Raw genomic sequence first — 22900 nt, forward strand, 5'->3', positions numbered from 1 at the left:
TAATATCTACTTTCTTTAAATGCTTTTCTTTTTACCATAAAAGCTTTATCTATCAGGAAAATCATTCTATTACCCTCTTATCGTTAACCTATTTCATTCAAGCCTACATACCATATGGTAATAAATATATCCATTAGGTTTTTTTGTTTGTTTTTTATATATGGTAATTTCAGTTCAGTCTCACTGCTCAAAGTGTATATGCCTTTCTGCTATTAAAAACAAACAAACAAAACACCAGAATCCACATAATAATGTATTTGCATCAGTTGCATAAACAGGCAAACAACATTTTGGATATTATTTCTAAAGCTCCCAGAAGTTTGCAGAAAGCAAAAATGTAACTCCAGAACATCATTACAGAGAAAAACAGATAAGTTCAAATGTAAGCCATCGAGCATGAGTAGTACAATAAGAGAAGGAATGAGGCGTGAGAAAGAAGTATAACGGTTAAGTCAAGTATCAAGAGCTTATTCACTTGGAGTGCTCTCAGTTTTGATTACTCCATCCGTGTTTTCCTTTGATCATTTTAATTTAGTCACCTTTATTTTCTTCCTATGAAAACAGAAATATTTTTAAAAGGAATCTGAATCGAAAATCAATTGTTTAAAGAACAATGATCATTGTGCACCATTCTTACCACACAACACTTCATCTTCTCAAAAAAAACATCCCTTCTGCTGCACTCCTGATTTAAGAGAGCAGTGCTGAAAGTCTATAAATAATTCCTACCTCAAGGATAATGAATCTATAGCCATTAGACATTAAAAAACATTTTTTTTTTTAACTTATTAACTCTGTTCTCCGTACAGACACTGCAGAGATTTCTCATTTCTAAAGGAAGTCTGTGAAATATAAATATAAAATCATGATCTTGATTTCTTTTGTCAGATTAAAATTTCTTGATGCATGTTAGCCTTCCTTTTGTAGAGGCCAGCTTTGTATGTTTTATTAAACATTAAGGCACAGCACAGTTGCACCAGTCTAAAAACAGACCGTAGAGGAAATACTTCCATCTTCCTGTTTTAGCACAGTTTCACGGTTTGGGGTGGCTTCTGATCTGATGCAGTTCAGTATATCATGTTGTGGCCCTCGAGGGAAATGAAGAGAGCGCTCCCAGTGTACTGGCATAAGCTAGACCTCCTGCCAGACTGGAGGTGCTATGGAGCTCCTGTTTAATAAGGGCATGAGCCTGGCATGATCATTGGCACCAAGATCCCTGTACAGTTTTTAAAGTTAAGATACTGAAACCTTCCTGTAATGCACAGCTAGCAGCAGTTCCTGTGACACAAATACACTGGACCCAGAGTACTTATTTTCCTTACTCAAGTAATACCAACAAAGTTAACAGCAGTACTCATCTAAGGGAGGCAAATATGTTTGAACACTTCAAGACAAGCACAATTTCCTAATATTTTTTGCCACCTTTAAAATATAAAGCTGCACAATGCATTCCGGAGACTTTTCTAGTACAGAACATCCATGCACCCAATAATCACCAGAAATAAATCAATTTACTTAAGAGAGGGAAGACCAAGACCCCTGGAATACCAGGGACTTGCCTCAGAGTGGTAATGATTTGCAGAGAAAGGCACAGAAGAGAACAGAAACTGATTTACAAAGGCTCTGGTCAATATCCCATGCCAGCTGGGGCATTACCAGCGGTAGCTCATAAGCATAAGGCTCCTCCTATAGGACTAGATGAAGCAGGAAACAAATGATCATGGGATTTCTAAAATAAAAGGAGTTTCCTAAGCGGTGAAACAAAATACTCTGTACAACAGGATCCATTTATTACAGTAATGCCAGAATACCAGTTCTAAAGTGGTTTAGTAAAAGATTTTTTCACTTTGATTTTTTTTTTTATTACTTATAAATTAGGGTATATAAAAAACTATGCTTGTGAGAGGTAACCTAGGAAAAAGTCATCCTTAGAATGTAATGGAAGCTTGATATCTAGATCACAAAGACAGAAAAGTGAAAAGAGAAAGATAAATGTTCTTTGTAGTTTTTCCTTTGAAAGTATCATTCCAAGTTTCACCTTTTATTCAGAAGTGGATTAGAGTATTTAAAGAGCCTCTACAGACATGTTAAAGGGGACTCCCATTGGAGCTATGGTCTAATTAAGCTACTTTATGAACCCTTCCACAGTTTAAATAACTCCAAAAAAAATCACTTAATACCTTAAGCCAAGAGTTCAAGCTTCTTAATTCTTAATAATCATGGAAGAAATGCTTAGTTTCAGGATTTATATGTTGTCATTTCGTTTTCTGGATGATGTTCTTCTACATGATAGTGGCTTTGACAACAGCTGTTTTGCATTTCTCTTTATTAGAAACCACGTGCCTCTAGGCAGCTCATCAGCCCTACTGCAACTTCACTGTACTGTTTGTTCTCTTGCGTGAGCTGTTAGCCATCGGATCTTCAAAGGATTTATTTCAAGTATTGACTTGCTGATTTATCCAACAGAAAATAATGCACTTCAGTGATACAACCCCTTTCCCCTCTCTCTCTACTTAGAAATCTAGCAAGGCTCAGATATGCAGCTGGCATATGACAACCAAATGATGATAGTATACAGAGATAACTGTTCTCATGGTCTCAAGGGTTGCAACAGTGCAGCAAGAATGAATTACTTCTTTCTTTCCCAAAATATTTTGTAATTTCTTATATAATTGCTCCTTAAAATGAAGGATCCACATTACTCCCCAGTGGCTGAGCCACAGACCATTCCTTCAAGCACATCATGGTTCCTTCACTTAATTTCATTATTTTCAAAAATAGCTCCGCTAAGTTTGGACTGGGATAAAGCAGAAGACCTTAAAGGACCTTAGCAAAAGAGTGGTCTAGCATGGAAGAGTCCTTCCACACCAACAGCATTGCCCAATCTCTTGGCTTGGTTTCTTCCATCCCTGGACACAGTCAAATTGTGCATTTTTCACCTCTTCCTCATTTGTGGCATTTGCTCTGCAAGTCAAGGCGGCTTGTTTCTCTTTTACAGAAATCCTAAATTAGTGAAAATCTTTGTGGTTTGTCCATAACAGAGGTAACCCTTTGTGTATGGACTTCTACTGTTAGACTCAGGTGGTAGGCCGCGGTGCTGTTAGGCCGCGGTGCTGTTAGGCCGCGGTGTTACAGGTGCAAACACAAATCACAAGGGGGCTGAGCAGAACAGAAACCCTCTCTAGCCCTCCAGTCTCTGCCACTGCATGAACACGTGGCCTCCTTTCTTTCTGACTTCCAGGCCTACCCCATTCACTTCACTGGAGCTTTCTACCAACCTGAGGCCCAACCTGAACCTAGGAAAGACCCTGTACAGAAGACAGTGGGAAAGAGCCCAAAAGGTTTTAAGGATGTGCAAAGACATGCTTCTCTGTCACACGATGCGAGCGATTCTCTCAATGTCAAATTAAGCTGATAACTCAGAGAGTGGTAATGCAGATCAGGCTTCAGGCAGAGCAGAACAAATTCATTTTTTGCTTTGATAGTATCTTGATGACAGTACTTAAAAGAGCAGAGTTTATATTTTTGTAGTTGAGTAAGCATTTACGACATAAAACAGTAATGTAATTAGGGAGATGCAGAGCAGCTCTAATGCTACATGCTAATGAATGTATGTTAGTTTAACAGATATTTCAATATTAGTTTATATCAACACACACTCTGAAACTAATACATCCAAAACCTTACAGGAACTAAACCACACTAGGATATTGACATTATTTCACAAAGATATGAAAGGTTAAAATAAAGGTCATTACAAAAGTGATACCTTTATCATTTGCAGAAGAAATGTGTCCAAACATCAACAGGGGAGGATAATAGAAGCTGTACTGCTGGAGAAAGCCAGCAGTCAGGGAATCCAGTTTGTAGTTTTGCATATCTGCTTTATTTTGCTTGTAAGACTTAGCAGTACTTTTGCTGTAGATGTTGTTTCAAATCAGTGCTTCATGCTTACTGGCAGCACGATCTCCACTGCCGTGTGGGAAATAAGAATAACCTACAACAAGGCAGGCGCTTCCAGGAGAAGACAGGAATGCCTTAGCTGAGTTGTGATGCGTGGAACTCAGCTCCAAGTGTATCTATATTTCATCCCTACATCGCTAAGTGTATAAAACCTCTAACACCTTTTGGGTCACAGTCAAAATATTCAGATTTTTTAAAAGCAAAAACTTACACATCAAAACCAACCAAACAAAAAAATGACAGATTTTTCTGAAATGTATGCTTGAATATTAAAAAAAAAAAAAAAAAAGCATTAAGCTATGCCTTTATGTTTCTTGCACTTTTGATGTGAGTGTAATTAAGTTCTGCATATCTTGAGAAACTGCTGGAGAATTAGAGACTAATCTGTAACTCTCATAAGTTGTCATAGTTCCTCTGAAATCAATGGATTTTCTGACAGTTCACACCAGCTGAGGAACTGCTCTGTGTTTTTAATAAAAGCCACACTGTTGTTCAATTATAGGAAAGTTTAAGAAGTCTCCACAGCTCAAGGAAAAGCCAGTCCTTTGAGCCATAGTCAATTTTTGTTTCTTTAAACTCATTATGAACTCAAGTGTCAAAAGCCATCTTTCTTTCAATAAAGACTATACGGATGCCTTTAGCTGAAAGAGACATTCATATGTATCACAGCCAACTTCATTCTGAAGTGAGACCTTTGTGCTGCAAGGCAGTTTTGGAGAAAAGTAGGGAATACCTATTAAAGTGCCACCAGAGCACGCTAATAACAGGTGATAAAACTGAGGGCAATCGGAGAACACAAAGTTCTGCGTAACAACAACGCAACACCAGCCCAAGTATTTCTGTGAACATTTTATATTAGCCCAGAAAGGTGAACAAGAAAGATATCATATAGTATATACTAATTCAGAAAGTATTTGCGTGCTCTGTATCGCATTTCTAAGCACAGAAGCGAAAGAATTGCATTTTCTTCCTTATAATGCACTATAAAGGTAACTACCTTAAAAATAGGTACACAGCCATTATAGTGATAGTACAGTACTTCAGACAGCTATGAACACCAGTCTGGATTTAGGCACCTAAATAGGAGAAGGACGCTGAATTTTCAGCAGTTGCCCTTACTGTAAATGCAGATACCCCTTAAAAAAATATTAAAAAAAAAAAATTCAAAGTCTTCTTAACATCCACTAAACTATGCAGAGAATCGATGTGAAATCACTAGGCTTAAAAAAGTAAAACATTTGTTTGTTTTGTAATGTGTGCAAGGTCCAAAAATTTTGGACAGAACAAAGCCACACTTCCACTAGGGGCTGAAATTACAAAAAAAAAAAATGCATGCGTGCACACACACACACACAAAATGCCACATTTCTAAAAGCAAAAAGGCATGTTTCTGAAGGTAATACTGGTTTGGGGCAAAATTCTAATAGGTTTCATCTACAACTTTTGAACTACTGAGATAGGAGGGCTAGGCAATTAGATTAACTACCTATACATGGGGGAAATAAATCACACAAGAATTAACTAACACAGAATTTCCATCAGCTAATGCAGAATCTGTGCTGCAGGTAAGATACAGGGAAATGCACATCCTGTGGCAAGGATTTCAGCATAAACATGGTATCTCATTGATATGGTACTTCATTATTAAAATTTACCTCATTTTACTCTGTCTCTACACCCATATTTCATTTCTGTTTCTTGCTGGCCTATTTTTTTTTTTTTTTTTTTTTTTTTTTTTTTTTTGTGTGTGTGTGGGTATTTTTCCCTAAAGCAGAACTTGAAAATGATATCATGATTAGAAGGACATCCTAGGGAACAACACCGGAGCACATTTGTATCTGAGCAAGACAAGTTCGCCTCTTAGTACTACCCCAAACAGAGAGAAGTGAAAATGCAAGTGGTACACTGCCTTTTTCCCAAGTTAGTGCGCTTTTCTGGTTGCACAAAGAATGGGAGCAATTCTGCCAGCTGATTTCTGTACATTGCTAATAAGGGCAAACCCTGGCAAGAAACTGCAGTAAGTCACCTGATGCTCCACTTAAAATGAATCTCCAGCAAAGCAAGCAGATACTGAGGCAGTGCAAATCAACAGCCACGCTTCTTCATGTTGAATTCATCTAGTGGTGCACCCCATTAAGCCAAGGCTTGAAGATCAAAGAGCGACTTTAGCATCCGAATTAAAATACACTGCCAATGAGATGCATAACCACTTGGCTGTTGGCCTGCCCTGGGAGCATCTGCAGCAGCAGCCCCGCTGGCACGCTGCAGCTTCAAAGGGGCAGACCACTGCTCCTGCCACATCTGGCAGCAGCTGGCAGCCATCCTGCCATGCATCCGTGCCTGCAGCAAAGCCTGGCCGCTCACAGAGATGCCTCTGATGCTCTGAGCATAGCTGAGAGCCCAGCAGACAGGTAGCAAGAGGAATAAACATCACCAGGCTTTCTTCTCATGCAACCGTGGCAGCAAGATTAGTAATAGGAATTTCCCACTTTCCCGTGGGTTTCCCCCCATTGCACCACAACTCTTAATGCTGGCAAAAGAATCCCTGACTTGAACCGGAGATCTTGGTTTATTGCCTGGCTGAAGTTTCAGTGTTCACACAGGATACAAGGAGGCACCTGCTCACCAGCCAGGTCGAATAAGAACCCAACTCCTGACCTTCCCAACAATAATTTGGAAAATAAATCCCAAATCCAGAATCAGCCATAGGTGTGAGGAATTTTAAAAAGACCCCAGTGAGCGCTTTGTAATTAAAAATTGCAGGAAATGACTCAGACATACTTTGAATTTTAATTTTCTCTGAGCTTCTAGTTTAGCCAGAAGGAATAAATTAGTCCTCAGTCAGGAGTATCTACCAACTTCAAATCTTGGATATTAACATGGAGTAAATAGCTCTTCATGCAGAAGGTCCCAGCTGAAGGATGTAAATGGTAAAATTCATGGAACACCATTTATTTACACTATTTTGGAAACATGAAAGGTTGAGCTGACCCTCCTATGATTCAAATCTGAGTTTACAGCATCATTCATCATCTCAGAATGGGTTTGTTCCAGTCTCCTTGAACAAAACTATTTTCTCCTCACATTTGTCGCACAGAATTGGCTGAATTTCAATTCTGAGGTGTACCGTACAAAGAACAGTTCGGGAGTGAAAGGTGTCAAGCTGGCAAAAACTGAAAATTAGATTGGTATCAAATCTAATTTTTTTTTTTTTTTTTTTTAACATAGGAAGTGTTCAGGTTTTCCTCTATAATATAATTTCACCCTAGAAAGTTGCATAACAATCCTGTGTCTTGGCTGGGGGTGTAGGTTTCAGCTTTAGCTGGAAGAGAAAGTATTTTAACAAGAAATTATGCAACAAATAGGTGGAATTTGCGTTGCATACATCAGGAAAAAAATGCTTTGCAGTTTCAAGTGCCACTAGTTTGCTGGAATCCACCCAAAGGTGGTATCAGCAAGATCATTTGTAACCAGCTGGCTAGGTGACCTTTGCTTAATTTTGGTCGTGCTGCACTATTGTATGAAAAACAACCTTTGTTTTGCCAGGTGATCTTATCAGTGACCCAGCAAGAGTATGAACCAAGACACCTTGCGGTAATGTGATTTTCTGGAGCCTCCTTTAGCATTTGGGGATGGGGTTCTGGGGGTTCCCTTCACACACTTGCCTGGAGCACTCCCTGTCCCTCCAGCAAAATGACTCTTTCAACTTTTCCTTTTTCCCACAGGCTGTGAAATCGGAAGCGGCGAGCGAGCAGCCTTTTCCTCCCGCATTTTGGGCGGGAGGAGAGGTGGTCCAACTACACAATGACAGATTATGCGAATCCTCGGGGAGCGCCTCATCAATCACGGCGCTGCGCTGCGAGGGGGGGGGACGCGGCTCATCTCCGACTGAGCCTCCGTGGCGGCGGCCTTGCGTGAAGCCTCCCGCCGCCGGCGTGGCATCAGAGCAGCTCCGAGTCCTTGGGAGTCTCGGGGTTGATCAGCGGGAGGAATTGGCCGCTTCTGCCAATCACCGCCCTGCGAAGCCGCCTCGGTACTCGTGCAGCTGAGGGAGAGGGAGGCTGACTACAGCAAACAGGAGGCGCGGCGGTGGCAGCGGCGGTAGTAACAGGAGCAGCTGGGATTCGCGTGATTAAAGAGTTCCCGCAGCCTTTTTGCTGTACTCCGGCTGCTCCCTGGTGTAATCCCCATGCCCGAGAAGGAAGCTGCATTTTAACAGCGCGCTGAGCAGAGGTTTGAATCATTCCAGCTGGCTGCTTGTTTGGAAAAGGACAGCCTGTGTATAAATGAGATGTGACTGTGCCGGCAGAGTTCAGTTTTTGGGGCTGGAGCAAGAGGAGCCTTCCCGGGATGCTGCTCAGACAGCTGCTATCAATTTCAAACTCTCTCTAGTTTACCTGGAGCCATGGGAGAAGATCCGAATAGCAGATGTCTCTCTCCTGCACACTAGGAAGAGAGATTCTTCTCTAGGTAAGCTATTCTTCAGCTTCTGCATGTATTGCTACGTTAGCCTGTACTTCTGGGTGCATGTTGGTGCTACTGTACGGATACAAGAGAACAGCTCTTGAACAGGTATGATACCTACGGAGCGTAAAATAGTCTGCCTAGAACCTATCTGTGTACAGCAAGTACTTCAGAAAACTGCCTACAGCCTGGCATTCAAAGGATTTTTTTCAAAGTTTGCGATCTTTGCCCTGTTTCCTTGCAAGTGCCCTGGATGTAAATAGATGGATGTACACTGAGGGGAAATAGTTGTCTGCCAAAATATGTGAAAGAGCACCGAAGTTAGAGTACTGGAAGTTAGGTGACAGGGAAAAAGAAAAATAAGGTTGTAGTTCTTTAGTCTGCTCCATACAGTTTGTTTTTGTTTGCTACCATCTAGCAGTCAAAGTTAAGCAAAACAAGTGCATTAAAATGACAATGTGAAAGCTTACTATGGGTACATAGTAAACATGCACTATTTAAAGTAAGAGTAACTGTAGTGTGAGGAAGCCAAGACATGCGGGTCTGCTCTGTTCCAGCAGTTTGGTTTCCAAACAACATCCATCAGCAACCTTTTTAAAATGGCATGATCATTTGTGGCATGGAAGCAGGGAACACATCAGGTAGAAAGAGGTAAAGCAAAGAAATCAGCATTGATTCCTCAGATTACTACAGTCAGACCACAGAGGCAACATGGTGCTTTTATCTTACGGCTGACACACTGACTCCAAGTCATTGCTGCTGGGAATAAACATTCAAAGGAGAATTGTTTAGAGCTGGCTAAGTCAGTCTCTCTCTACAAGTACTACTGTGGTGTAACCATACATACATACAGAAGCCATGATTCTTAATTCTCTTTTCCCTGGGGAATTTACCTTTTTTTTTTTTTTTAAACCAACTTTTGCAGCTCCTAATCCCATTGATCAGACTCCCCCTCACTGTTTATAAATGTTTCAGAATTTGGCCTATCCTGTGTAACAGCTTATTCTGCCTTTTCTACCTCAGTACTCCGAAGGTTATCAGAGCCAAAGAAAAATAGCATCCAGTAATTTTCATCCAGTTTCTTCAGTATTGTTTAAATGATGATCGTTCTGCTAAAGATGTTCAGCTTGGGGAAGAATATGAGAGTCTCCTTGCTCATAAAGTTTACACAGTTGGCAGTACTGCCAGGTGCTTCCCTGTCTTGCCCTATCATGTCTGCATACTTTCATCATGCACATTTTACCATCAGCCAAGCTGCACTGTCTGATTTGCTTTCTGAAATGCTGCTCTAAAGAAGAGCATGGGGGAAAATGCCAAGTCACATTTAACTAAGGAAATTCTTGGCTTTCAGTTTTCTTCTGAACCTTATCAATCCAAATAATACGACGAGCTCAATTAGATTAGATGTTCCTAATGGCATTGCTCCATGCAGAAGTTTAAGACTGTGTATTAGGTTTTTTGTGCCATTTCCTCAGAGCAGGGCCATTTTTGATTCATAATAAATGCCTTGTATCTGAAAGCCTCAGAAATGAAAGCAAGAGTAGCTTGATTTCTTGTTGACACCACTGTCTTCTGTGAGGTTACAGGGATGATGCTCTATCTTCCTCTTTTTTGGAGTAGATCTAATCAGAAGTATTAGCTTTAAGAACAGAGTATTATGCTCCAGTCACTGGCCACCTGCATGTATATATAAGTATATAGACACTTCTGCCTGAACACCTTGTTAACTCACACTATAAAGTTCTGGAAGTCATATTAAAACTTTATGGATGTCTAGAGGCTGTGATAGCTGTTACATTGCTCTTTGTAATGGCACTGATCACACTTTGCTGTTTTGGCAGCATGCAGAGAATCACGAGCTCTGGAGTTCAACTATCATTCAGTATGAGTGGGGGGACAGGAAATATGCTAATAGTAAAGATTATTTTTTGAAGCCTTACCGTACAAGAATTCTTAGAGGTATAATAAGATAGCTTAAGGAAAGCATGGCCACATATTGCAAACTCCGGGCAATATTGATCAAAGAAAATGCTGATGAGTTACCATGAAGTCATGACTGTTTTCAGATAAACAGAAAAAAAGTGTGACATTTAACCTTATCCACCAGAAATAAATGTTTCTCATTTGATTTTTCTACAAGCAATAAAGGAGGAAATCTTTTAACAAAAATAAATAAATAAATGTTCCAAATCTGATTTAGCCCACAAACAGTTTTGATTTGCAAGCCCTTATGTCTATAGCGCTGGCTGAGCTTCAGCTGCATGTACACACAGATGTTTGCTTTGCAAAGCTTTAATAATGCTTCAGCATTTTAGGCACATCCAAGAAACTGCTCTCCATACCTGCAAAGGGACCTTTCTGAGCAAAACAAACACTAGACTATATGAGCAGCAAAGCACATCAGGCTGGGGTCTGGATGACCGAAGGAAAAGGCAACTGCATTGTGCAGAAAAGATGTGATTTCCCTAGCCTGTGGAGTCATATCAGAAACAGAGCACAGAGCTAAAGATGAGCTGAGGGCTCTCCACTCTTTCCAAGGTGAGGGGAGCCCTGTTGTGAAACAGCCTGCAAGGATTGAGGAGTAGAGTGTAAGGTGGTGGCTGAACAGATCCCTTCTTCTCAGGTCTGGGAGGAAGTTGAGGACCAGAGCAGATGGAGCAGAGCAAGGAGCCAGCACCCAGGGGCTGTACTACATGAGAAGGAGGAGGGCGGTCTCTGTGCTAGAGTTTGCTTGGAGCATTAAAGTGTCTTGTCTCACATTTCAAGAAAGACAAAAGAATATCACAGCAACAAGGCTCTTTTCTCCCTGTTGAGATGTTAAAGTTATGCCCCACATGGAGTGGAAGCCAAGCAAAAGAATGCAAAATAAAAAAATAAGGAATTTATTTTATCTATGTCAACATTTAAATTTGAAAAATTGTTTGAATTATAAAAAAAAATCAGCTGCTGGAAGAAAATGAAAGCTATGCACGTCAATCCAAAACATTTATTACAACTATTGTCAGTAATAATAATTACAATGAAATCACAGATTCTTCTGAAATTAGCAGTTGCTATAGAAAATGAATAATATTTTACCTAAACAGTAATGCTACCAGAATCACATGGCAACAGCACAACAGTGTAGAAACCGTGTCAGTATTGAATGAAGAAAACACATTGGCACCAGAAGTAATATATTGTGATGAGATGTTTTAAACTTGATCTGCAAGGAGCAGAGAAGTATTAAAACCCATTTCCTTCTCCCTGGCTACAGGAAGGGTCACAGCTGCTTTCCTGAAGTACAGGCAATCAGAGGAAATTAATCCTCCCTCCAATGCTGCAGGGATGTCTTTTGTGGAACTAGAGCAAATAGAGAAGTCAGCGCAGGTTGGGCTTCTTTTATGAAAAATAGCAAGAAGAAAGGGGCTCCCTCTTCTTACTTGGGAGATGAAATAAAAGCTGTATTCAATTTACTTGCTTGACTAGGAGAATGCCTGCTGAATTTCCGTTTTGTTTTTTGTGACCCAAGTATTCCTCTTACCTCCTTCACATCACACAGTGTTTGTCATACAAGTTTCTTCCCTCCCTCAAAACCTGCTTCACCAAGGTATTCTGAAGTCTGAAGGGCAGCCCCAATACCGTCGGTGTAATGTAGACAGCAATTTAAAAACATTTACATATAGCTGCTGAAGCATTTGTTACAGACCACAGTATAGCCAAACCCCAGCTGGGCCACCAGCAAGGTTAGTGTTAGAGAATTTCAGGCAGGACAATTGTGCAACTTTGGCCCTAAGCGGTCACAAGCTGAGATGAGCATTGGACACCCAGCTGCACCTGCAGCTATAGAGTTTTACTAATGGCTAGGTTTTAATCTCCCATGCTTATATATCATCAGAGACACACAGCAGACGGCAAAGGGATTCTTCCCTGCATGAAACTGCATGAGACATATCCTCCTGAAGGACTATCCACAGCTCTGGATTTCAACCCGCGCTCCACCAGGCTGCCACTGAAAGGACTGCATTTAGCTCTTAGCGTATAAATAAGTGTTCAGCTAAATAATTAATAGCAACTGCTGGTCATAAAAGAGGCTACTGTTTAGAAAGTTAAAACAGTCTGTCATGAAATACGCACCCACCTATGTTCTAGTTTAGGGGATGCTTTATCCACCATCCTTTCCCTGTATCATGGGACCCATATTTTGTGAAAAGGACAGAGCTCAAGCTCCAGAGCTTCAGGGTATTCTTTGAATTAATTTATTTTTCCTCATTCGGACATTTATCACCCCCTAAACCACAGAGGGGAAGGCAGGTGGTCAGTGTTTCATATAATTTTTTAGACATAATAGGAAAATGTAGTAGCGTCTGTGCTTCTGGGTAAGATACAGGAATTAAACTTACTGGTCGGTTTTGATTTGAAAGCCCTCAGTTTTGTTATTTTTTATTATTTTTTTAATAAAGACATAGGACCATCTACCCTGACATTTGTGCCAGGCTACCTACATTCTGCTTACCTAAATCACTGGTATAATGAGCTAGGGCATTTTAATTCATTATTAGTTTGTTGTGACATTTCAAATGGTTTCACTGTTCTACCCAATACGATTGCACTGTCAGTAGTGGGACCATAGGTGTGCACAGTTTGCAATCCCTTAGTGCACAAGGCACTGTAAAAGCCAATAAATACCATCAGCAGCTAAGGGTCTGGGTGTGTTTTGAGTTGATAAAGCAACCTTTCCTCCATCCTAAGGTCTAACTTGTTGCTGACTAAAGCAGTGATTCCAGAACATCTACTGATGAGTCTTGTTTCCCCATATCTCACTGTTTCTAAATTACCTGTAGACCCCTACAGGTAATTCAATTAGTTCATTATGTAGTTCAATTTGCACCAGAAAAAAATCACAATTAAAGATCAGGGTATCTCCATGGTATGTGCTATCTGCGAAGCAAGCATTGTACACATCAAAATACTGTGTCCACGCCCCAGCTTAAACTCAGACACTAACAAGACTAACTCCTTATCAGGTCTGGAGATAAGGACATCTACATGCCAGCATGAGTCAGCAGCAGTCCTTCTACATATTCAGATTTTTAACTAAAAGCAGCTCAGAAAGCACTGTCTCCTTCATGGAAAATATTTTCCTTCATGCAAAACTTACATTTAGGACATGATTTTGTTGGCTTAAAAGTCCCTTTCATAAGGGAAGTCCCTTTCAAAGTGCCAGGCTGGATTTCCTCTTTCAAGATGCATCCTGGAGATACATACTGGAAAGCCCAATCCATAAAAGAAAATAGGTAAAGAAACAGAACCGTAATCCTAGCCTGGTGCAGTGGCAGTATATTCAGGTAGAAAGATTTACATTACTGGTTAGATTTTCTGCAGTTGTTGAATTGTTTTTTTCCTCCTCCAAAAATAAGTTAATGACTCAGTAGTTTGATAAGTAGAGATTTTTCAAAAACCAGGCTAGTCAAAGCCTCTGTACTCTATCAAATAACTCTAATGGTATTAGTTCTAGTTCCAGTCTGTGAGCTTAGTGTGACTCAACAAAAAAAGTCCTTTGAATTCCCAAGTAGGACCCTTATCCTACCGGTGCCATTTCTAAATTCAGCTTTATCTAGACAAAACAAAGAACAGCTTGTTTGAAAGAAGATCTTTGTTTCTGTTTGGAACCAGAAGAAAATCAGTATCTATAGGTTACAGATGACATCGGTAATCTCAGAAGAACTCTTCTAGTTGACTGAAAGTGGCTTCTCTCAGAAGTACCACCAAACAACAAAAGAAACCAGGAAATTAAGACAGGGTACAAATAATAATAAGGTAAAGGAAGCAAGCACTGTAATACATTTGCATGTACACATGAAACTACAAATTCTGCCCTGAGTTTCCTAAAAGAACTGTCTGTAATAGTCACACTATATACATTTGAAACAGACATGAATCGTCTTAGAAAATTTTGCAAGCTTATAGGTGGGAAAGCTGTAATACTGAAAAAGCCCCAGAGGGCAACATGTGATACCAGTGGCAAAGACAGAATTCAACACTTCAGAGTCTTGTCTTCTCACCACATTTTCCTTCTGCATATGCAAACAGCGCCTATGCAATCATTTCAAGATTGTTTTTGAAGTTGAACCTGTATTAACATCTTCCATAAGGTTTCCTTGGACTGTCTTGTCTGCTTGGCAGTGTCTGAATTACTTAGATACATTAAAGCAAAAAATAGTCTGTTGGGCATTGTAATACTTTTAGTATGTGAAGTTTCTCTACCTAGATTAGTTTTACTGACAACAGTAATAAGTCCAGCCATAATTGGTACCCCCCCTCCCCCTCAAAAAAAAAAATAAAAAAAATTGATCTCTCCACTTTAAAAGAATTTAAAAAGTTTAAAAGAACCAAAATCTTCTGACTCTTGCTTACCCACATTAGCCTGTACGCCCCTGGCCAGTGCCGATAGCTTAGATGATGCTCCCATCCACACATTTGCTCTCAGAGGCTGCTGGGACAAGATCCAGACTCCCAGCCATCTGTGAGGTGCAAGGAGAGTCCCTGGCTACACATATCCTTGCTCTACTACTTCAGTGATCTTCCAGGAAAGATTTGCTTTTGCTCTAGCTTACTGACCATGCTACCTATTTTCTACGAAATCCTCTCAATAATAATAAAACCCTTCAGAAAGCAAGGAGAAAGATGGGGAGAGGGAACTCCAATAGAATTTACGTAAAGAATAAACATAGGCAAGCTGTTATTAATGTAACTGGAGATTGAGAACTGCCTCTGCCTGCCTGGAACCTAGCTTGAATAAACTTAGAATAAACCACTGTTTAAATTTCACATGGTAAACGTGCTGCTCTAAGGATTTAAGTATGAAGTCTGTTATCTGGGTTTAAATAGGCTTCCTTTGCAGTGAGTAACAGATCATTACTATGTGACAGCAATAGTCTTCCCAAAATAAGTTAGTGGCCTCCCCGTACCTAGCACAGATGTGACCGCATCAGACTTTCTCAAAACTAGTGCCTGTGACAGCATACAGGCACCACAAAATGTTTAGTGAAATCTTGTCATTGATATGAGGGTCAAGACATTTCAATTGTCTATATGAAAGACAATGTTTCTAGGTCCCATTACAGCAATAAGAAAACAGAAAATGAGGGAAAGCATTAAGTATGAAAAAAATATACAAAGGCTAAAAACTTTATATTCAAGTACGCTAGAGCCTGTGACTATACCAAGTAGACTAAGAGTGACTCTTTCTTTGTTAAGAAGGGAAATTTTGATCTATTTTGTGGAGGAAGCCTCCAAAAAGTAAAGTCTCAATAGCTAACCAGAAAATTTATAATCTTACTATAAATATTATTATAATAATCAAATTTATAATCAGCAAATTTTCAAAATACAGATCTGCAGTTATTTAGAATATTATAGAACTTTAGAAATATATTTTTTAAAATATTGTTTGTGTCTCAACTTTCATATCCTATCAAAAACTGTGCAGAGTTTGATTATTGCATTGATTGACTTCAAGGAGTTCTAGTTAGAAAGCCATTATATTGCACAAATATTATCTCGGCTGAATTCAAAGCACAAATCATTCTGTTGAAACTGCATTGCTAATTGACAGTCTTATAAAAGTAGACAATAGTAACAGAATAGATGGACCGTAATAAAACATCTGATACAATATCTCACAAAAGTTTTATATGAACACTTAAATGAATTCAAATTGGCTTTCATCGAGGCATTAAACTATGAATTGAAAAAGTGATGAAGAGCTGTTAACCAAGCGAGATCAGATTTGCTGCATCAGGTCAGGAGAAGTGTTTTGCAGGCTGTCTTAGGGAAACACTTAAAGCCTGCTGTTATTCATCAGCTTCATTCAGAAGGTCCAGCGCAATCATAGGATGTTCATTACACCTGTATTCTCTATTAATCCCACTGGAAGGCAAAGAATCAACTCCCAGGGCTTGATCCTGTAGGTCATACACAATTTTGGAGCATAGAAATATCAGCTCCATTTTCAACCACAACTTTCTGCCATGACATTTTGGCTCTGCCATTGTGGCTTAAGCAGTAAGCTTCTGACATTCAGTCTGTATCTCAAAATCTTTGTTTTCACCCTTGGCAGTACAGTTACTTTTCTACAGATCTCACATGGGTTGTTAAAGACAAACTATCGGTTGAAAGAGGGCATTTTGCAAGAGCAAGTGGCTATTGTTTCCAGCTCAGCCATGGGTCTGCCAAATGACCTTTCGTAAGTCAGGCCTGTACCCAAGAATAATGCTATATTTGTTTTGAATTTTTGGTAAATTACAGGTGAGAAGGGATACACACTATTACCACTAATCAAGCAAGACCAATAGATGTCAGAGAAGTCAAGGAGGTGTGTTTTTTTTTTGTTTGTTTGTTTGTTTTTTTTAAATGAGGTCTTATCACATATCTAAGGTTTTCAGATCGATTATACCAAAATACTATGTATATTTTGGTATATTATGATGTAGTAATATATTATTATATCGATGTGACATTTTTAGAACTGAACAAAATGTGTACCTGGTCATTAAGACATACATATTGCAATGGTGATCAGCGCTACTCTGTCAAAAAAACAGGAAACAAAGGTTTCCCCCCCCCCTTCATACCCTATGGTTCTGCAAAGACCATAATTATATCACTGATTTCTAGGAGCTTTCATACCAGACACTCATGAAAAAATAGAGTTTAAAAGAAACATTACAACCACGTATGTTCTAAAACACATCACTGAAACATCACATAAAGGATATTCATGTGCATTTCTGGGTGGTCCAAACTGTTAGACTGCTGGCAGTTAATGAGTCAGGGCCAAGGCTGAACACAGGGCAACATTTGACAGAAGTGAGGCTGAGGTAAGTCTTAGAATAGAAATTCCTAGCAGGAGTTAAGCAACATGAAGTGTTACATACGGGCTGGAGAATCAAAGGAGACAAAAATTCTATGAGGGAAGATTTGCCAAAAGAACAATCCATCCTACCATCCTTATAGCCTCGCTAGTGCACATTTGTAAAAGTGTCCCACTGGTTCACATAGAATATCTCTGTGGGGGGTCTCATTAGCAGAGTTTATTGATAATTTTTAAGAAAAAACATTTGGCAAGTCAGCAACTTCAGATCATACATTGAGATCAAAATATGTCTGCATTTATGCTTTGACAGTACAGCTACCATGTATGTTAAAGAAGGCGGAACTTGGGGTGAATCAGCAGTGGCTATCTGCACATCTTCAAAAGCATAAAAGGAAGGAGTAGAGATGATTATTACCAGGCTCTCTAATCACAATTCCCCTACTTAGTAAAAAGACAAGTAAAGCACCAAAAAAAAAAAAAAAAAACCAACAACAAAATCTCTCAATTAATATGCTTCAAATCACACTCAACAACACTAAGCATGATAAAAATAAACCAACTTTGGTAGTCCTAGAGTGAGACTAAATGCTAGCTTTGCATGAATTAGTTTGCATCTGTCACATTATCTACTTTATCAAGACAAGAGTTTAGAGACTCCCTAAGCATTTCTTTATACCACATTTCCCAGCTACCATGTATATTTAGTAAGAGGCGTTTGCACATGTGCACATACATGAGAATATGTATGTGTAAAAATATCTTCAAATAGGCTTACAGCTGCCCTTCAGCCAGGGAGCATTTTTTTTCTTCAAAGCTTCAAGTTCTGAATTCACCCAAAGAACCTTGGAAGTCAGAAGGGTCAAATAGCTGGTTTCCAAGTATTCTTTCATGCATAAGGTCATGCTAAGTTTCATTCAGTGTATATGCTGAGGTATTTCAAGATCTTTGCTTTTCATTCACTGATTATCCACTTCAACCTCTGGCCGTCATTTTGCTTTCTGGAATCGCACAATGTTATAGGTGCGCTATAGTTAGAATAGTTCAATTGGAAGGGACCCATGAAGATCATCAAGTCCAATTGGCTGACCACTTCAGGGCTACCCAAAAGTTAAAGTATACTATTAAGGAAGCCTGTTCCAGTGTTTGGTCACCCTCAGGGTAAAGACACTTTTCCTAACAGCTGGTCTGGTGCAGCTTTGTGCCATTCCCATGCCTTCTACCATCAGTTACCAAGAAGAGATCAGCACCTCTGTTTCCACATCCTATCCTCAGGAAGTTGCAGAGAGCAGTGAGGTTGCCTCTCAGTCTCCTTTTTTCCAGACTAGACAACCCAGCTGTCCTCAGCCTCTCCTCACAGGACATGCCTTGCAACTTTTTTTTTTTTAAACCCAGCTTTGTTGCCTTTCTCTGGACACTTTCAAATATCTTAGCATCCTTTTTTACTTTCAAATATCTTAACATCTGTTTTATGTCACGAAGCTCAGAAGTGCACAAAATACTCAAGGTAAAGCCACTCCAAAGCTAAATAGAGTGGAAAAACGACCTCTTTTGACCATCTGGCTGTGCTGTGTTTAATGCACCCCCAAACTGTGATTTGCCCTCTTGGCTTCTAGGGCACACTGCTAATTCGTAGAGCCTACTGTCAACTACCACCTGCAAGGAGAGCAGCTCTCCACACAGCTGCTCTCCAGCCACTCATCTCCCAGTCTTTACCTGTGTCCAGAATTACTCTCTCCCAGGTGCAGCATTGGCATTTACACTTGTAAAATGGGAATATCATGAAATATGACATTCAACGTCTTGGAAGTTGAAGTCTCCCAACAGGATGAAGGCAACTGATCCTCTTAAAATTATTATAAAATCCAAAATTCTGGCAGAGGCACAAGTCTTGGAGCCAGGCAGTAATGACCCGGGTTCACCTGTTTCTTTCCATCTCTTCCCATTAGTGAGAACGGAGAAAAACACTACCTGTGCTAGTGAATCCTTTAGCCATCTTCCCAGTGTCTTGAAATCTTTGACTAACCTCAGACTTCTTGTCATGACATCATTGGTTCCCACATAAAAGATCAAGAGTAGGTAATAATCTGAAGGCTGTACTAAGCTCAAAATCGTACTTGTTGACTTCTCCAATCCGAGCCCTGGGGAGGTAGTAAAGTTCTCTGTGAAGAAGACCTGGTCTGCAGAAGGGAGCCTCCATTCCCTTCAGGAGACAGTCACATAAGAATGTAATTTGCTGCTGTTTCTTCACAGTGCTGGTCTTGTTGCTTTACTTGCTATGAGGAGGGGGCCTGTTGATTTGGGCGTTGGTAGGAGAACTTGCATGAATACCCCTTCTTACACCTCTTCACACCCCTCATCTACCACACCCAGAGCCTCATATCTGTTCTGTAATGGAAGCTGAGAGAACAAACGGGCTCCTTTTACAGCTCCGTGTAGTACTAGTTTCCTTCCACTCCTCAGTACCCCTCCAGATGCTGCCTGTATCCGGATGCAGATCAGACACCAGACCTGCCTTAGTCATGTCCACACCAGGCCAGCTTGTGCATACCAGCAAGGGCAGAGCACCACTGATGTATTACACTCTCGGACTCCCAGATGCTTCACAGTCCCTCCACCTCTTCCCGAGGCAGACCACCATCTCAGGGACTACCACCAGGCACACCCCACAATCCAAGGCCGCAGACCAAGCCTGCAGGCAAGCAGATCAGACTGCAGCCAGCCGACTGGTGGAGCACGTGTCCCTTCTCATGTGCCAACCACCAAACCCTACCTAAGGCCTTCTCCCATGCCCCTTGTGTCATTTTAGCTGGCTCTGCCCAGCCCCTGCATGGCCCTCTCAGCAGACCAGCCACCAGAGGTCTACACACACAGCACATGCAGCCTGAGGGAGCCTGGGCCCAGAAACATCCTGAGGTACCCCTGAGACCTTGAGAGACTTAATAGACTGATCAAATGCTTCTGAAAATACAGGAGAAAAAAAAAAACATACAAACAAACAAAAAACATTACAGATTATTTTGAATTGAAACCAAACAAAAGAGATGAAGGTGCTAGGTAGGGAGACCTCTCCATTCTGAGGTTATCAAAGTTAGAACAAAGTCAGAACTGCAGCACCTTTTTCCAGCTGAGCTGTCCCTACCTCAGGTGAAAACATTTTATAAAGACATATGATAAGCCAAGAGTAGCCAGCATCGATGCATATGGGAGCTAAGAGGTCACACAAAACAAGTTGTAACTTGATTAAGCTTGAAAAATTATCTTTCAAGAACCCAAGTTTCATGAACTTAGCAAGAAGTCTCTTGGAAATCCAAGGAAAAAGTCTATTCTCTCTCCACAGTGAACAGAAACCTTACATTTTGCTAATGGTCAACAAGAGTCATTTTTCATTCAAATCTGTTTTCTTGTTTCTGTGTTGAATGAGCAGTAAGGAGTAGCAAGTCAGTATCATGGATCATTAGACTGCTAACAAATGGCAAGAGTCGTATAAGCTTGGAAAGGAAGGAAAGGAAGAAAGTTTACATTAATTTTTTAGCCTAAAGGGAAGTTTTATATATAGAAAATAAAGACATAATGAGTTCTGATTTATACTGGAATACGATGAGAGGAGATCCCAGCCTGTTTCCAGATGAGTTACCCACAGAGCATTGCATGCAGCATTGCACTGGCACAGAGTGGCAGCCAGAAATTACCATATTGCAGTGATTGCACTGCTCTTCTACATAGGCCTGTAGTCAGGAACACACTTTTAACCTGTTACAGATGTGAAGCCTATTCAGTCGATCAACAGCATGGATAAAAACATCCATTTATTTGGTGTTAACCAAGATTTCCACTTTTCATAAGCCAACTAGATCCTTAGCCTAGCTACAAGGACAGGATACAAGCTGCTAGCCCTGTGAGGCAGTGCTCTCCCTGCCCTTTGCCCAGGCTGGCAGCCCAAGCATCAGATACCTGCTGCTGTCCTCATGCCTGCCCCAGGCCACTCACGTATCACATATTTCTCCTGATAATGCAAGGCAGCAACTCTCATTCTTAATCAAATTGTTTTTATTCATCCAAGCAATAACTTCATTATTACAGTGATCCCTCATTAGCAATTAATAGCTAACTGCCTTTGCAGTATGTAGCTGCATTCCGCAATGTCTGTGTTTCCTTATCAACTAGTTGAACCCAGTTTGCTCAAAACGCTTATTAAAAATCACAGTGCACTTTGAGAAGGTCCATATTCAGAAACTGGGCCATGAGAGAGTCAGGTTGTTCCTTTTCACTACAGTGCTACCATTTTTCAGCTGTTGAGCCCTGATCTCCCAATCATCTTTGGTACCAATACGCTTTAATCAAATGCATTTGTATGAGGAAGCAGCAAGTATTATTTAGAAAAGAGGCTGATATTTTTTAAAAAAACTTCTGTTTTCCTTTGGCTGCCTTAATTTAAAAAAAAAAAATTACACTTCCTGCAGATGTCTAAGACATCACAACAGAATTGTACCATTTCTGTGCAACAGAAATGTCTAGGATGTCTGCTAAACACAAGCCAGAAATCCACTACAGGACCAAGTCTGGATGATTGTAACCTAAATTCCTTGATCAAGTGTATCCAGCTCTAGACTTCGCCCCTAAAGAGTCAGTGAGTTCTGACCAGTGACCTCAAACACCGGTTTCTAGAATGAAACTACATTAGCAATGATAATTACGAAAGATGGCCTATTTTCATGTTTTCAAATTAATATAACACAAAAATACTCTAAAGTTTGAATTTGAGTGAATATAATTCTGTTGAACTTTATGGGGGAGAGTTTCAAAGGCATAAACAGCACTTAACTTCCAGTTATACCTTGTAAAATGTCCCACTAATGGCTAATATAGCTGATTTATTTTCATAAACTTTAATTATTTCACACTTTTTTTTTTTACTGAACAACATAATCACTTCAACTGAGCAGTTCAAACACAATGCACAATTTAAAAGGGGATCTGCTCCAATTCCAGGTTCCCATGTGCAAGTTCAAATTTCTTATCAATCTTAATATTACACACCTAGATAATTGTGAATACTTGTTCTTGCTATAACATCCACATTGAACAGATGCACTCATCTATATAACTAGGTACTATAAGCTATTCTAGATAAGTAGGAGATATTTTTAGCAATATTTGTATTAACTAATGTAGGATAAACATTTGTCTAGTATAAAGTCAGGGGCTTTTCATATTTTAGCAATAAAAGCAATAGTAATAGTGAAGAACTGGTTCAAGTGACAGCTTGAAATGCTAGCACACAAGAGATCCAGTAGGACAGAACAGTGAGGATAAATGTGCAATTTTAGGTCTCCTCACATGCAATTCCTCTTGTGCTACAGCTGTTGACTGAGACATTTGGTAAGTATTCAATGCAAATTAGCAGCAGATTTCTTAGAACAAAAATCCTGTTTATTTTTACTATATTTATTAAACATAAGAACATAAGTGTCTTAATTAAAGTGTTTTATGTGCCTCGATGATTTCTGAGACCCTTCTGGAAAGGGTATGAGCACAGGGCTGTTTGCTCTGTGAGTTGAGGTGAGAGCAGGTGCTGTCAGGCAAAAACCAAGAAGATATTGCCCTCTAGTGATGAAA

The 22900-nt window shown here is 40.0% G+C and overlaps 1 protein-coding gene across 2 annotated transcripts in view; it reads left to right on the forward strand.

Annotated features, from left to right (window-relative positions):
* The first annotated feature begins 8292 nt into the window (after window positions 1–8292).
* NDST4 (N-deacetylase and N-sulfotransferase 4) overlaps window positions 8293–22900 on the forward strand; it is a 107276-nt gene continuing 92668 nt past the window's right edge. Inside the window, exon 1 of one of the 2 annotated variants that reach the window (XM_013104270.5) lies at window positions 8293–8433. The gene's annotated coding sequence lies outside the window, so the exon portion shown is untranslated. The remainder of the gene's footprint in view (window positions 8434–22900) is intronic. The other variant, XM_013104271.5, reaches the window with a different exon arrangement.

This window comes from Anas platyrhynchos, chromosome 4, assembly GCF_047663525.1.
Source record: "Anas platyrhynchos isolate ZD024472 breed Pekin duck chromosome 4, IASCAAS_PekinDuck_T2T, whole genome shotgun sequence".
Taxonomy (NCBI): Eukaryota; Metazoa; Chordata; class Aves; order Anseriformes; family Anatidae; genus Anas; species Anas platyrhynchos.